Genomic DNA, 12,035 nt, shown 5'->3' on the forward strand with positions numbered 1-12,035 from the left:
AGGAAAAATAACAGGAGAACGTGGAGTGGAGGAAAGGAATGAAAGGGGAAACTGCATAGTAGAAATCTGCGTCGAGCACATTGTTAACACGTGGCTTCAGAATCGTGCAAGAAGGTTGTATACATAGAAGAGACCTGGGGACAACGGAACGTTTGAAGTGGATTATTTGATGATAAGACAAAGATTTCGAAACGAGATTTTAAACTGCAAAACATCTCCATGGACAAAAATGGTTCAAATGGCTCTGAGCACTATGGGACTCAACTGCTGTGGTCATAAGTACCCTAGAACTTAGAACTACTTAAACCTAACTAACCTAAGGACATCACACACATCCATGCCCGAGGCAGGATTCGAACCTGCGACCGTAGCGGTCGTGCGGTTCCAGACTGTAGCGCCTTTAACCGCTCGGCCACTCCGGCCGGCTCTCCATGGACAGATGTGGACTCTGACCATAATGTATTGCTTATGAATTGCAGAATAAAACTGAAGAAATTGCAGAATGGTAAGAAATTAAGGAGATGGAATCTGGATAAATTGAAAACACCAGAGCTTGTTGAGAATTTCAGGTGGAGTGTTAGGCAACGATTGACTGAAACAGGGAAACGGAATATGATAGATGCCAAATGGGTAGCCTTGAGAGACGAAATGGTGAAGGCAGAAGAGGATTAAATAGACAGTAAGACAAGGATGCCAAATGGGTAGCCTTGAGAGACGAAATGGTGAAGGCAGAAGAGGATTAAATAGACATTAAGACAAGGACCAGTAGAAACCCTTGGATAACGAATGATACATTGAATCTAAGTGACGAATAGAGAAACTACAAAAATGCAACAAATGAAGCAGGCGAAACGGGATACAGACGCCTAAAATACGAGACTGACAGAAAGCGCGAAGTGGCAAAGCAGGACTGGCTAGCCGAGAAATCCAAGGCTTCTACAAGCATGCATGAGTGTGGGAATAATACGTCAACGTACAGGATAATGAAAGAGACATCTGAGAAATGGAAAGCAACTATCTGAATGTTAAGAGCTAGTCAGTACTAAGTGTAGTGACGCTAGCCAATGCAAACACTCTTTGCCGTAATCACGCGCCTTGTAGTGATCAAATGGCTCTAAGCACTATGGGACTTAGCATCTGAGATCATCAGTCCCCTAGACTTAGAACTACTTAAACCTAATTAACCTAAGGACATCACACACATCCATGCCCGAGGCAGGATTCGAACCTGCGACCGTAGCAGCAGCGAGGTACCGGACTGAAGCGCCTAGAACCTCTCGGCCACAGCGGCCGGCTGTAGTGATCAGCTGGCACAGCCAACATCACGAAGTCATGCATAGGAACCTCACGAGTAAAATTCCTCGTACGTATCATTACTGCGGAGGAATCGCACCAGACCCGGACAAAATAGAGTCAATTACGAAATTTTCCACGCCAACAACCAAGAAACAACTACGTGGCTTCCTTGGCATCGTAAATTTCTATAAACGATTCGTCCATGTTAAGAAATTAGCGACACCGCGGTTATGCCATCTCACAGGAAAAAACACGTCGTGGGAATGGGACGAAGATGAATTCCAAGGCCTCAAAACCGCGCTGATTAATGCGCCAATTCTTTCGCACCCCAACCTGGAGGAGGACTTTTGCATGGCGTCAGACAGCTCCTACTCTGGGATTGCTGTAGTGATTTTCCAGCGATATCAACAAGGGGGAACATGGTGCACAAGAAAATGGTTCAAATGGCTCTAATCACTTTGGGACTTAACATCTGAGGTTATCAGTCCCCAAGACTACTTAAACCTAACTAACCTAAGGACATCGCACACATCCATGCCTTAGGCTGGATTCGACCCTGCGAGCGTAGCAGCAGCGCGGTTCCGGACTGAAGCGCCTAGAACCTCTCGGCCACAGAGGCCGGCTGTAGTGATCAGCTGGCACAATATTTTGCCATCGCTTCCACCTGTGACATCGGTACGATCTCTCTGTCGACGATAAGCGGTATTGCCGAATTCCAGCACGTTTTTTGCAGGCGAAGACCGTGTATTCCACACCAACTCCCCACCTGCTGGATGTTGGCACAGGATCTGCATTGCTAACTGAACCTAATAATTAAATCAACAGCTGCCAAGCAAGTTATGGCTGGATTTACTCTTACCGTTACACAGGGCGTCCCAGGAGGAATGGTTAATATAAAGGGATATGACAGGAACAGCCATTCGAAACAAAAAAAACTCAAATAAACATGGACTCCAAAATACATACTTTAAGAGCTATAAGCACTTCTTCATCTTCTCTACTCTGAAACACACCATTTTCACCGAGCAAGTGCTCGTGGTTACTAGACTTTTTTGCTTCATATGTTCGTTTCTTTCATATCCCCGAATATTGACCATTCATCCTGGGACATCTTGCAGAGGCAAAGAAGGGAAGGCTGAAGTTGGAAGGAATGTATAGAGGGTCTATAAAAGGAAAATAAATTGAAGGCAATAGCATAAAAAGAGAACAGGAAGTAAATAAAGATGAAATGAAAAATATGATAGTGCGAGAGAAATTTCACATACCTCTGAAAGACCTAAGTAGAAACATGAAGCCTGAAGCAGACGACATTCTTTCAGAATTACTGAGATCCCTGGAAGAGCATACCATTATTGTATCATTCCACCTGGTGTGCAAGTTATTTGAGACGGGCATACTACCTTCAGACTTCAAAAAGAGTTTAATAATTTCTATACCGAAAAAGCCTGCTGCTGACTGGTGTGAATATTAACGAACTGTCAGTTTAATAAGTCACGATTGCAAAATACCGAAATGAATTAATTACAAAAGAATGGAAAAGTTTATAGAAGTTGACTTTGGGGCAAATCAGTTTCAATTCCAGAGAAATATAGGAACTCGGGAGACAATATCGACCTTAGAATTTTGCTTGAAGACAGCTTAAGAAAAGGCAAAACAACGTTTACAGTATTTTCAGATTTTTAAAATCTTCTTATCAATGTTAACTGCAATACACTCTTTGAAATTATGAAAGTAGGAAGCGTAAAATGTAGGGAGAGGAAGACATCTAAAACTTGTACAGAAATCAGACTGCAGTTATAAAAACCAAGGGGCAGTAGCTGAAAAGGGAGCTACAGTCCGTTCATCATAAGAATAAACCTAATGTAAACACTGCACTATGTATACTTCGGCGTATGCTGGAGTCTCATCGGGTTTCCGTTTCACGTGGGACTTCTACATCTACATCTACATTTATACTCCGCAAGCCACCCAACGGTGTGTGGCGGAGGGCACTTTACGTGCCACTGTCATTACCTCCCTTTCCTGTTCCAGTCGCGTATGGTTCGCGGGAAGAACGACTGTCTGAAAGCCTCCGTGCGCGCTCTAATCTCTCTAATTTTACATTCGTGATCTCCTCGGGAGGTATAAGTAGGGGGAAGCAATATATTCGATGCCTCATCCAGAAACGCACCGTCTCGAAACCTGGCGAGCAAGCTACACCGCGATGCAGAGCGCCTCTCTTGCAGAGTCTGCCACTTGAGTTTATTAAACATCTCCGTAACGCTATCACTGTTACCAAATAACCCTGTGACGAAACGCGCCGCTCTTCTTTGGATCTTCTCTATCTCCTCCGTCAACCCGATCTGGTACGGATCCCTCACTGATGAGCAATACTCAAGTATAGGTCGAACGAGTGTTTTGTAAGCCACCTCCTTTGTTGATGGACTACATTTTCTAAGGACTCTCCCAATGAATCTCAACCTGGTACCCGCCTTACCAACAATTAATTTTATATGATCATTCCACTTCAAATCGTTCCGCACGCATACTCCCAGATATTTTACAGAAGTAACTGCTACCAGTGTTTGTTCCGCTATCATATAATCATACAATAAAGGATCCTTCTTTCTATGTATTCGCAATACATTACATTTGTCTATGTTAAGGGTCAGTTGCCACTCCCTGCACCAAGTGCCTATCCGCTGCAGATCTTCCTGCATTTCGCTACAATTTTCTAATGCTGCAACTTCTCTGTATACTACAGCATCATCCGCGAAAAGCCGCATGGGACTTCCGACACTATCTACTAGGTCATTTATATATATTGTGAAAAGCAATGGTCCCATAACACTCCCCTGTGGCACGCCAGAGGTTACTTTAACGTCTGTTGACGTCTCTCCATTGATAACAACATGCTGTGTTCTGTTTGCTAAAAACTCTTCAATCCAGCCACACAGCTGGTCTGATATTCCGTAGGCTCTTACTTTGTTTATCAGGCGACAGTGCGGAACTGTATCGAACGCCTTCCGGAAGTCAAGAAAAATAGCATCTACCTGGGAGCCTGTATCTAATATTTTCTGGGTCTCATGAACAAATAAAGCGAGTTGGGTCTCACACGATCGCTGTTTCCGGAACCCATGTTCATTCCTACATAGTAGATTCTGGGTTTCCAAAAACGACATGATACTCGAGCAAAAATCATGTTCTAAAATTCTACAACAGATCGACGTCAGAGATATAGGTCTATAGTTTTGCGCATCTGCTCAAATACGATAATAAGAGTACGTTTTGAGCTGTGCGTTACGCGTACATCAACTTAGCGATAATACAAGACAACAGCTTTACCGGCGCATCCAACTTGGACAGCACTGGCCAGTCAGCTGGTACAGGTAGCCTGCAATGACGTGGCCAACTGCAGTTCACACGTAAAAAAAAGACGTGCGGAGGAGCAATACAGCTTCGAATGTCATTTAATTTTTAAGCAGAATGAAATAACACACTGAAAATCTCCCACAATACGCTCCTTAGACGACTAGACGAAAACCGCAACACGTTATCGTTTTTAACTAACGTACTATTGTAATTAAAAACAAGAATTATGTAAATTCCTGACTTAACCACAGGGTAATTTTTCTGCATAAGCTGTGTGTAACGTAAGAGAGTATTGAAGGATTTCACCGTATAGTTAAATATTGAAGCCACTGAAGTATTGCCGGACGGAGTGGCCGTGCGGTTCTAGGCGCTACACTCTGGAGCCGAGCGACCGCTACGGTTGAACCAACGCACGAACAACCGCATTAGGTTGACAGTCTGTTTCGCTACCGGCTGTGCCTTTTTTTTTTTTTTTTTCGATACCGTTCATTGCGTTTGGTCTGGACGCACGTCACAAGACACCCCTTCGAGTTGATCGTTGATTTCTTGACCCAGTTTTTTTTATTACAGAGAGCCCGCAGCCCGCTGACCGAACACGCTGAGCTACCGTGCCGGCTGAAATATAAAAAAATGTGGAGTGCTTCACGATTTTGCGTGTCATCCTTGCGCAGGGACCATGCTAATCTTCTCTGTATCGTTCCAATTTTAGTATATGTACCGTCAAAGCGAGTACGCTAGACGTGAAATGTATGCGAGTTTATTATCTACATTGTATAGAACGCTGGGAAGACTTCAAAGCCGATTATATCCGTAAATTTATGAAAAACATCAAGAACAGCTTACTTCTCGGCACTTTTTAACTGTGTTGCACACGTGTGTTTCACTACGGACCAGAAAGCAGTCTGAGCCATTTTCATACTGAGCATTAACAGCGCGACAGTCACAGCACAAAGATGCAAAGGCTGCGACTGTACACGATTTTTTAAATAAAAATTTCGTAGCTAAAGCGTGATTAAGAAAAACGTTGATGGCTGTTAATACATTTTAATATCTTAAAGTTTCATTTAACGTAACTTAGTACCGTAATAAGATATCTAATATGTAAGTAGGGCCTACTTCCAAGAGTGTAACAACACCGGTGTACGTGTGCTACAGCTTCTGACCAATCATCGCATTTGTGTTTGTTTACATCAGGTTTATTCTTATGGTGAACGGATTATAGGCAAGCACATAACCTCTCCCCGGTTTTATTCAGTCTGTACATTGAGCAAGCAATGAAGGAAACGAAGGATAAATTTAGAAAGGGAATTAAAATTTAGGGAGGAGAAATAAAAATTTTGCTGTTTGCTGATGACGTTGTAATTGTCTGATACGTTAAACTACTAGCAAGAGAAGTTGAACGGAATGGGTAGTGTTTGAAAAGATGTTATAAGACGAGCCGGCCGGAGTGGACGAGCAGTTCTAGGCGCTACAGTCTGGAACCGCGCGACCGCTACGGTCGCAGGTTCGAATCCTGCCTCGGGCGTGGATGTGTGTGATGTCCTTAGGTTAATTAGATTTAAGTAGTTCTAAGTTCTAGGGGACTGATGACCTCAGAAGTTAAGTCCCATAGTACTCAGAGCCATTTGAACCATTTTTTGTAAGACGAAATTAAACAAAACAATGGTAATGAAATGTAGTGCATTAAGTCAAGTCTTCCTGAGGGAATTAGATTAAGAAACGAGACACTAAAAGTAGTCGATGAGGTTTTCTGTTTTGGCAGAAAAATAACTGATGTTGGTTCAAGTAGAGAGCATATAAAATGCAGACTGACAACAGCGAGAAAAGAGTTTCTGAAAAAGAGAAATTTTTTAATATCGAACATAAATTCAAGTTTTAGGAAGTCTTTTCTAATGATATTTGTATGCATTCGAGCCTTGTTCAGAAGTGAAACATGGCCAAAAAACATTCAGACAAGATAAGAATACAAGCTTGTTAAATGTGGTGCTACAGAATAATGTTGAAAATTAAATAGGTAGATCGAATAAGGGGAGGTGCTGAATCGAACTGGGGAAATAAAGGAAGGTATGGTACAATCTGAGTAAAAGAGGGGCTCAGTTGATAGAACACGTCATGAGACATGAAGCAATCGTTAGTTTCGTAATGAAAGGAAGTGTGGGGGAAGGGTAAAAATTGTATAAGGAGGCCAAGAGACGAATATGGTAAGCAGGTTCCAGTGGATGGAGGTTGCAGTAGTTAGGCGGAGATGAAGAGGATTGCACAAGATAGACTAGCAAGGAGAGCTGCATCAAACCAGTCTTCAGACTGAAGACCACATCAACAGCTATCAGTTTTGACTTACATGCAGTGAGACATGGACTTACAGTGGAAAAACCATTCTGTTACTAAGGATTGTTCAGAGAGCAATGGATAGCTGCATGATGAGAGTTATTAGGAGGGTCAGGAAAAGAAACAAATGGATCAGGGAACAAAGTGAAGTGGACGATGTATTTGTGGTTGTAATGAAAATGGAATGTAGGTGTGTGAAACATGTACACAAGAAAATGAATGCTAGATGAACCAAGGAATTTATTTGCTGGATTCCGAAAGAGAAGCAAAGGTGGAGACAACGACCTAGTTTAAGATGGAGCAGCTTGAGTACAAATCATTGAAGACGTAATGCATGTAAAGATCTAATGGAGGTCTTCAACCAGCAGAGGAAGTCAAGTAACTACTGTTGCTGCTCATGATGAAAGCATATCCTACTAGTTTACCACATTAAAACGAAATTAAAACTCATTATCTTTTTATATGGGGACCCATATCTTGGACTAAAAATTTTTTCCAACTGCTTACCACACACAGTAACCATACTTTATTTCCAAAGCATATGCAACGCTTTGTAATACAATTTATTTGACAAAATACATATTTCTATACATTTGCGTTCTTCAAGCCTTCTTAAAACGTGTGGCAGAGGGAACACCGTACCAGAATAATTTCATTGCCTTCTATTCCACTCAAGGTAATAAAGTTTGTCGGCACTCCTCTACCCTCTATCGTTGTTGCTGTGGTTTTCAGTCCAGAGACTAACTTGATGCAACTCTACATACTGCTGCACCCTATGCAAACCTCTTGATTTGCGACTAATCACTGCAATCTTCATCCACTTGACCTGCTTACTTTATTCATCTCTTGGTAACCCTATACAATTTTTATCCTCCATACTCCCCTCTGTTACTAAACTGACGATTCCTTGGTGTCTCAGAATTTGTCCTATCAACTGACTGATGCCTTCTTTTAGTCAAGTTGTGCGACAAGTTTCTTTTCTCTCCAATTATACTCAGCACCCTAACACCATAAAGACATTGAAATCAGATCCAACCACACGATATCAGGCAAATGAGAAAAAAGTGCTTAAAAACATCGAACACGCATTTACCGATAAAAACAGAAAATCTGTATAACACAGAAGAACACACAAGCACCAACTCTCCACAGCCAACCAAAATTACACAAATGCATGGTACAAATGAGCCTAGTTATAAATTTCGGGAAAATCTCAGCACACTACATGTAGAAACATCTCCAAAAAATAATTGCAAAGCACTACAAAACAAAAAAGGATAGAACAATTATAAACACAAGAGATCTAATAGAACACGAGCAAAACGTAGAGACACTATACACACCACCACTTATTTCATTCAACATAGAAAACGTGTACACTTCTATCCCTATTACACAAACAACAGAAATCAAAGAACAAAATCTCTTATCCCGTAGTAACGTCATTATGCAGTAACAGAATAACCAAAAAAAATGGTTCAAATGGCTCTGAGCACTATGGGACTTAACATCTGAGGTCATCAGTCCCCTAGAACTTAGAACTACTTAAACCTAACTAACCTAAGGACATCACAAACATCCATGCCCGAGGCAGGATTCGAACCTGCGACCGTAGTAGTCGCGCGGTTCCGGACTGAAGCGCCTAGAACCGCTTGGCCACCGCGGCCGGCAACAGAATAACAAGAATACTCAAACTGATTACTGAACAAAACCACTTCCAGTTTGAAAATGAATATTACCTGCAAAGCAATGGACTACGTATGCTATCCGTAATATCAGGAACCTTAGGCAACATTTTATCAGTCATTTATAACACCAGATATTTGAAAAGATAGTCGCTGATGAAATTATTTAAAATCATATATTGGCACACATATATGGATGACATTATTTGTCTGGTAGATGATCCAAACGAAAAAAGTAGATGAACCCCGCACAGAAATCAACAAAGCATATTAGAGCATAAAGTTCACACTTAAAAAAAGAAGCCCAAATAAAAGTTCTTTACATAGTAGTAACAAAGGAAGATTGCAAAAATTATTTTCAAATTTACGGAAAACCAACAGCCATAGATACAATAATACATTCCGCTTCCAATCATCTTCACAACCGGAAGTTAGCTGCTCTAAGACACATGTTATATAGAATAAACAGGATTCCACTCAACAAGAGAAATTAGAAAAATAAATGAGTACAATGATACAAACAGCTAGGAACATGGGTATGACACACACACTGACCAGCCAGAACATTATGAGCACCTACCTAATAGCCAGTATGTCCATCTTTGGCACAGATAACAGCGGTGATGCATGGTGGCATGGAAGCAATGACGCCTTGATAGGTGGCTGGAGCGAGTTGGCAGCACGTCTCCATACACAAGTCACGTAATTCTCGTGAATACCGGGGAGGGGTGATGAGCTCTAACGCCATGTTCAATCACGTCCCAGATGTGTTCGATCTGGTTCAGATCTGGCGAGTTAGGGAGCCTGTATACAAATTGGAACTCGCCACTGTGTTCCTCTCACCACTCCATTACACTCCTGGTCTCGTGACATGACGCATTATCCTGTTGAAAAATTCCACTGCCGTCGGGAAACTTGATAGTCATGAATGGGTGTAAGTGGTCTGCAACCAGTCATGGGGCCTTGCACGAACTCCACTGGACTTATGGATACCAACGTGAATGTTCCGCAGACCGTAAGGGAGCCGCCGCCAGCTTGTCTCCGTCCTGCAGTACAATGTCAAGGAGCTGTTGCCCCGGAAGACGACGGATGACATGATGAAGAAGGTATCGGGATTCATCAGACCACGTGACGATCTGCCACTGCGCCAACATCCAGTGTCGACGGCCATGTGCCCATTTCAGTCATAGTTGTCAATGTCGTGGCGTTAACATTGGCACATGCGTGAGTTATCAGCTGTGGAGGCAAACCGTGAAGATTGTTTGGTGCACGTTGTGTTCAGATTCACTTGTACTCTGCCCAACATTAAAGTCTGATGTTAGTTCCGCCATAGCTTGCCATCTGTCCTGTTTTGTCAGTCTGCCCACCCTACGAAGTCTGGCTTCAATAATGAGGGGTGTCCGCCCAATCCCACTATGTTCGGACGTGATTTCACTTTGGTTTCACCACATGTTGAAGACACTCAGCACTGCACTCCTCGAAAACCCGACAAGTAGTGCAACTTTCGAATTGCTCGTGCTGAGCCTCCGGGCCATCACAATCTCGGTCAAATCCAAATAGATCGCGCGCCTTCCCCATTCTACACACGGACAGCACGCTCACTGATACTACACGCACCGTGACTGAGTCTGACTACCACTCATTCCTCTCCAGGTGACGCTGCTATCGCCTGGACGGCATTATATCGATAGTACGTCGGTGGTTATAATTGTTCTGGTTGATCAGTGTATGTAGTTCAGAGATTCGGTCAAAAAATTCAATCACAAATACAAAACAAACACAACACATCCAACGTATCCAGAATTTAGGAAACCTCACGCGACCCAAACCCACATGTACACACATACACAATGGCAACACCACACAGGAACAAAGCATTTGGTACACTATGACTTAATCACATAAAGTAACACACGGAGTGTCAGACATGCCAAAGCAACAGAGCCTCTATATAGCGTATAAAAACCGTACGACCTTTCCAAACTTTCGCCAATCAATAGTCAAAAGGGTTAAATTCCAGGGATCAGGAACATACAAACTTGAATGAAAACGGTTCAAATGGCTCTGAGCACTACGGGGCTTAATTTCTGAGGTCATCAGTCCCCTAGAACTTAGAACTACTTAAACTTAACTAACCCAAGGACATCACACACATCCATGCCCGAGGCAGGATTCGAACCTGCGACCGTAGCGGTCGCGCGGTTCCAGACTGTAGCGCCTAGAACCGCTCGGCCACCCCGACCGGAAAACTTGTATGCCCAAGTTCTGATGCAGTATACATAGGCATTCCATATATATATATATATATATATATATATATATATATATATATATATATATATATATATACCCTGGTATATATATACCAGGGTATATTGAAATTTTTACACCCTGGTATTTCATATTTTACAACACAGATCAAACGTTATTTCTCACAAAATATAATTATATGAACTTCCAGTACAATCACAGTCATCATATTTTACTTTCATTAAAGTATCCTCCTTTGAATTTAATGACTGCCCCACAAACTGGAGGTATACGGTCAATCAATTTTTGTAGGTATCGTGAATCTATATGATTTCACACATCCTTAACAATATTTCAGAGATGTTCCTTGCTCGATATATTAACTTCCCTGTTACGTCTGTCCACTTCATCCCATACCGTTTCAATGGGATTACCGTCGGGGCTTTGGGACGGCCTTACCACATCATTCAGTACTTCCTGTTTTTCCTTTGCTGCAATGTAGTTCGTACAGTATGCCGAGCGATGTTTCGGGTCATTATCCTGCTGTAAGGTGAACCCTTTCCCTATTAAGCGCAATCCACTTCGTATTTCATGATACTGAAGTATGCTGTGGTACTGCTTCTGATCCATACATCCTTCTATTTTCAAAATGTCGCCATTTCTATCTCCGGCAAAACATCCCAAAACCATAATAGAACCTCCACCGTGTTTAACTGTAGGTAGAACACACTGCTGGGCTACCCTTTCCCCTACAAATCGGCGAACAAATATTCTCCTTCTGGTTCCAAAAATCTAGAAATTCGATTCATCAGTGAATAACGCCTTCGTCCACTCTTCCGATGTCCAATTACGATGTTTTCTAGCTCATTCAGGTCCCTTCTGTTTATTTATGGGCCTTGGAAGGGGGTTTCTTGCTGTGACAGCCTTTCAAGCCGGATTCAGTCAGTCTCCTTCTTACTGTTGCAACATATATTGTTGTCGTGTTCATTTCTACCAATTCTGCACGAATTTGGGGCGCTGTTTTGAATCTATTTCTCTCACTGGTAATTCTGATATATTTATCATCACTTTCAGTTGTTTTACGAGGTCGTCCTGGTCGTGGTATGTCATTATTGCTACCTGTTA

At 42.2% G+C, this 12,035-nt stretch overlaps 1 protein-coding gene and 1 non-coding gene across 2 annotated transcripts in view; one reads left to right on the forward strand and one right to left on the reverse strand.

The window, feature by feature from the left end:
- LOC124556378 (dynein axonemal intermediate chain 3-like) overlaps nucleotides 1-12,035 on the forward strand; it is a 293,608-nt gene that overhangs the window by 160,626 nt on the left and 120,947 nt on the right. The window lies entirely within an intron of this gene.
- LOC124557466 lies at nucleotides 5,274-5,380 on the reverse strand. The gene has a single exon (XR_006968725.1). It is a non-coding gene; the product is annotated as a U6 spliceosomal RNA (small nuclear RNA).

Source organism: Schistocerca americana, chromosome X, assembly GCF_021461395.2.
Source record: "Schistocerca americana isolate TAMUIC-IGC-003095 chromosome X, iqSchAmer2.1, whole genome shotgun sequence".
Classification (NCBI taxonomy): domain Eukaryota; kingdom Metazoa; phylum Arthropoda; class Insecta; order Orthoptera; family Acrididae; genus Schistocerca; species Schistocerca americana.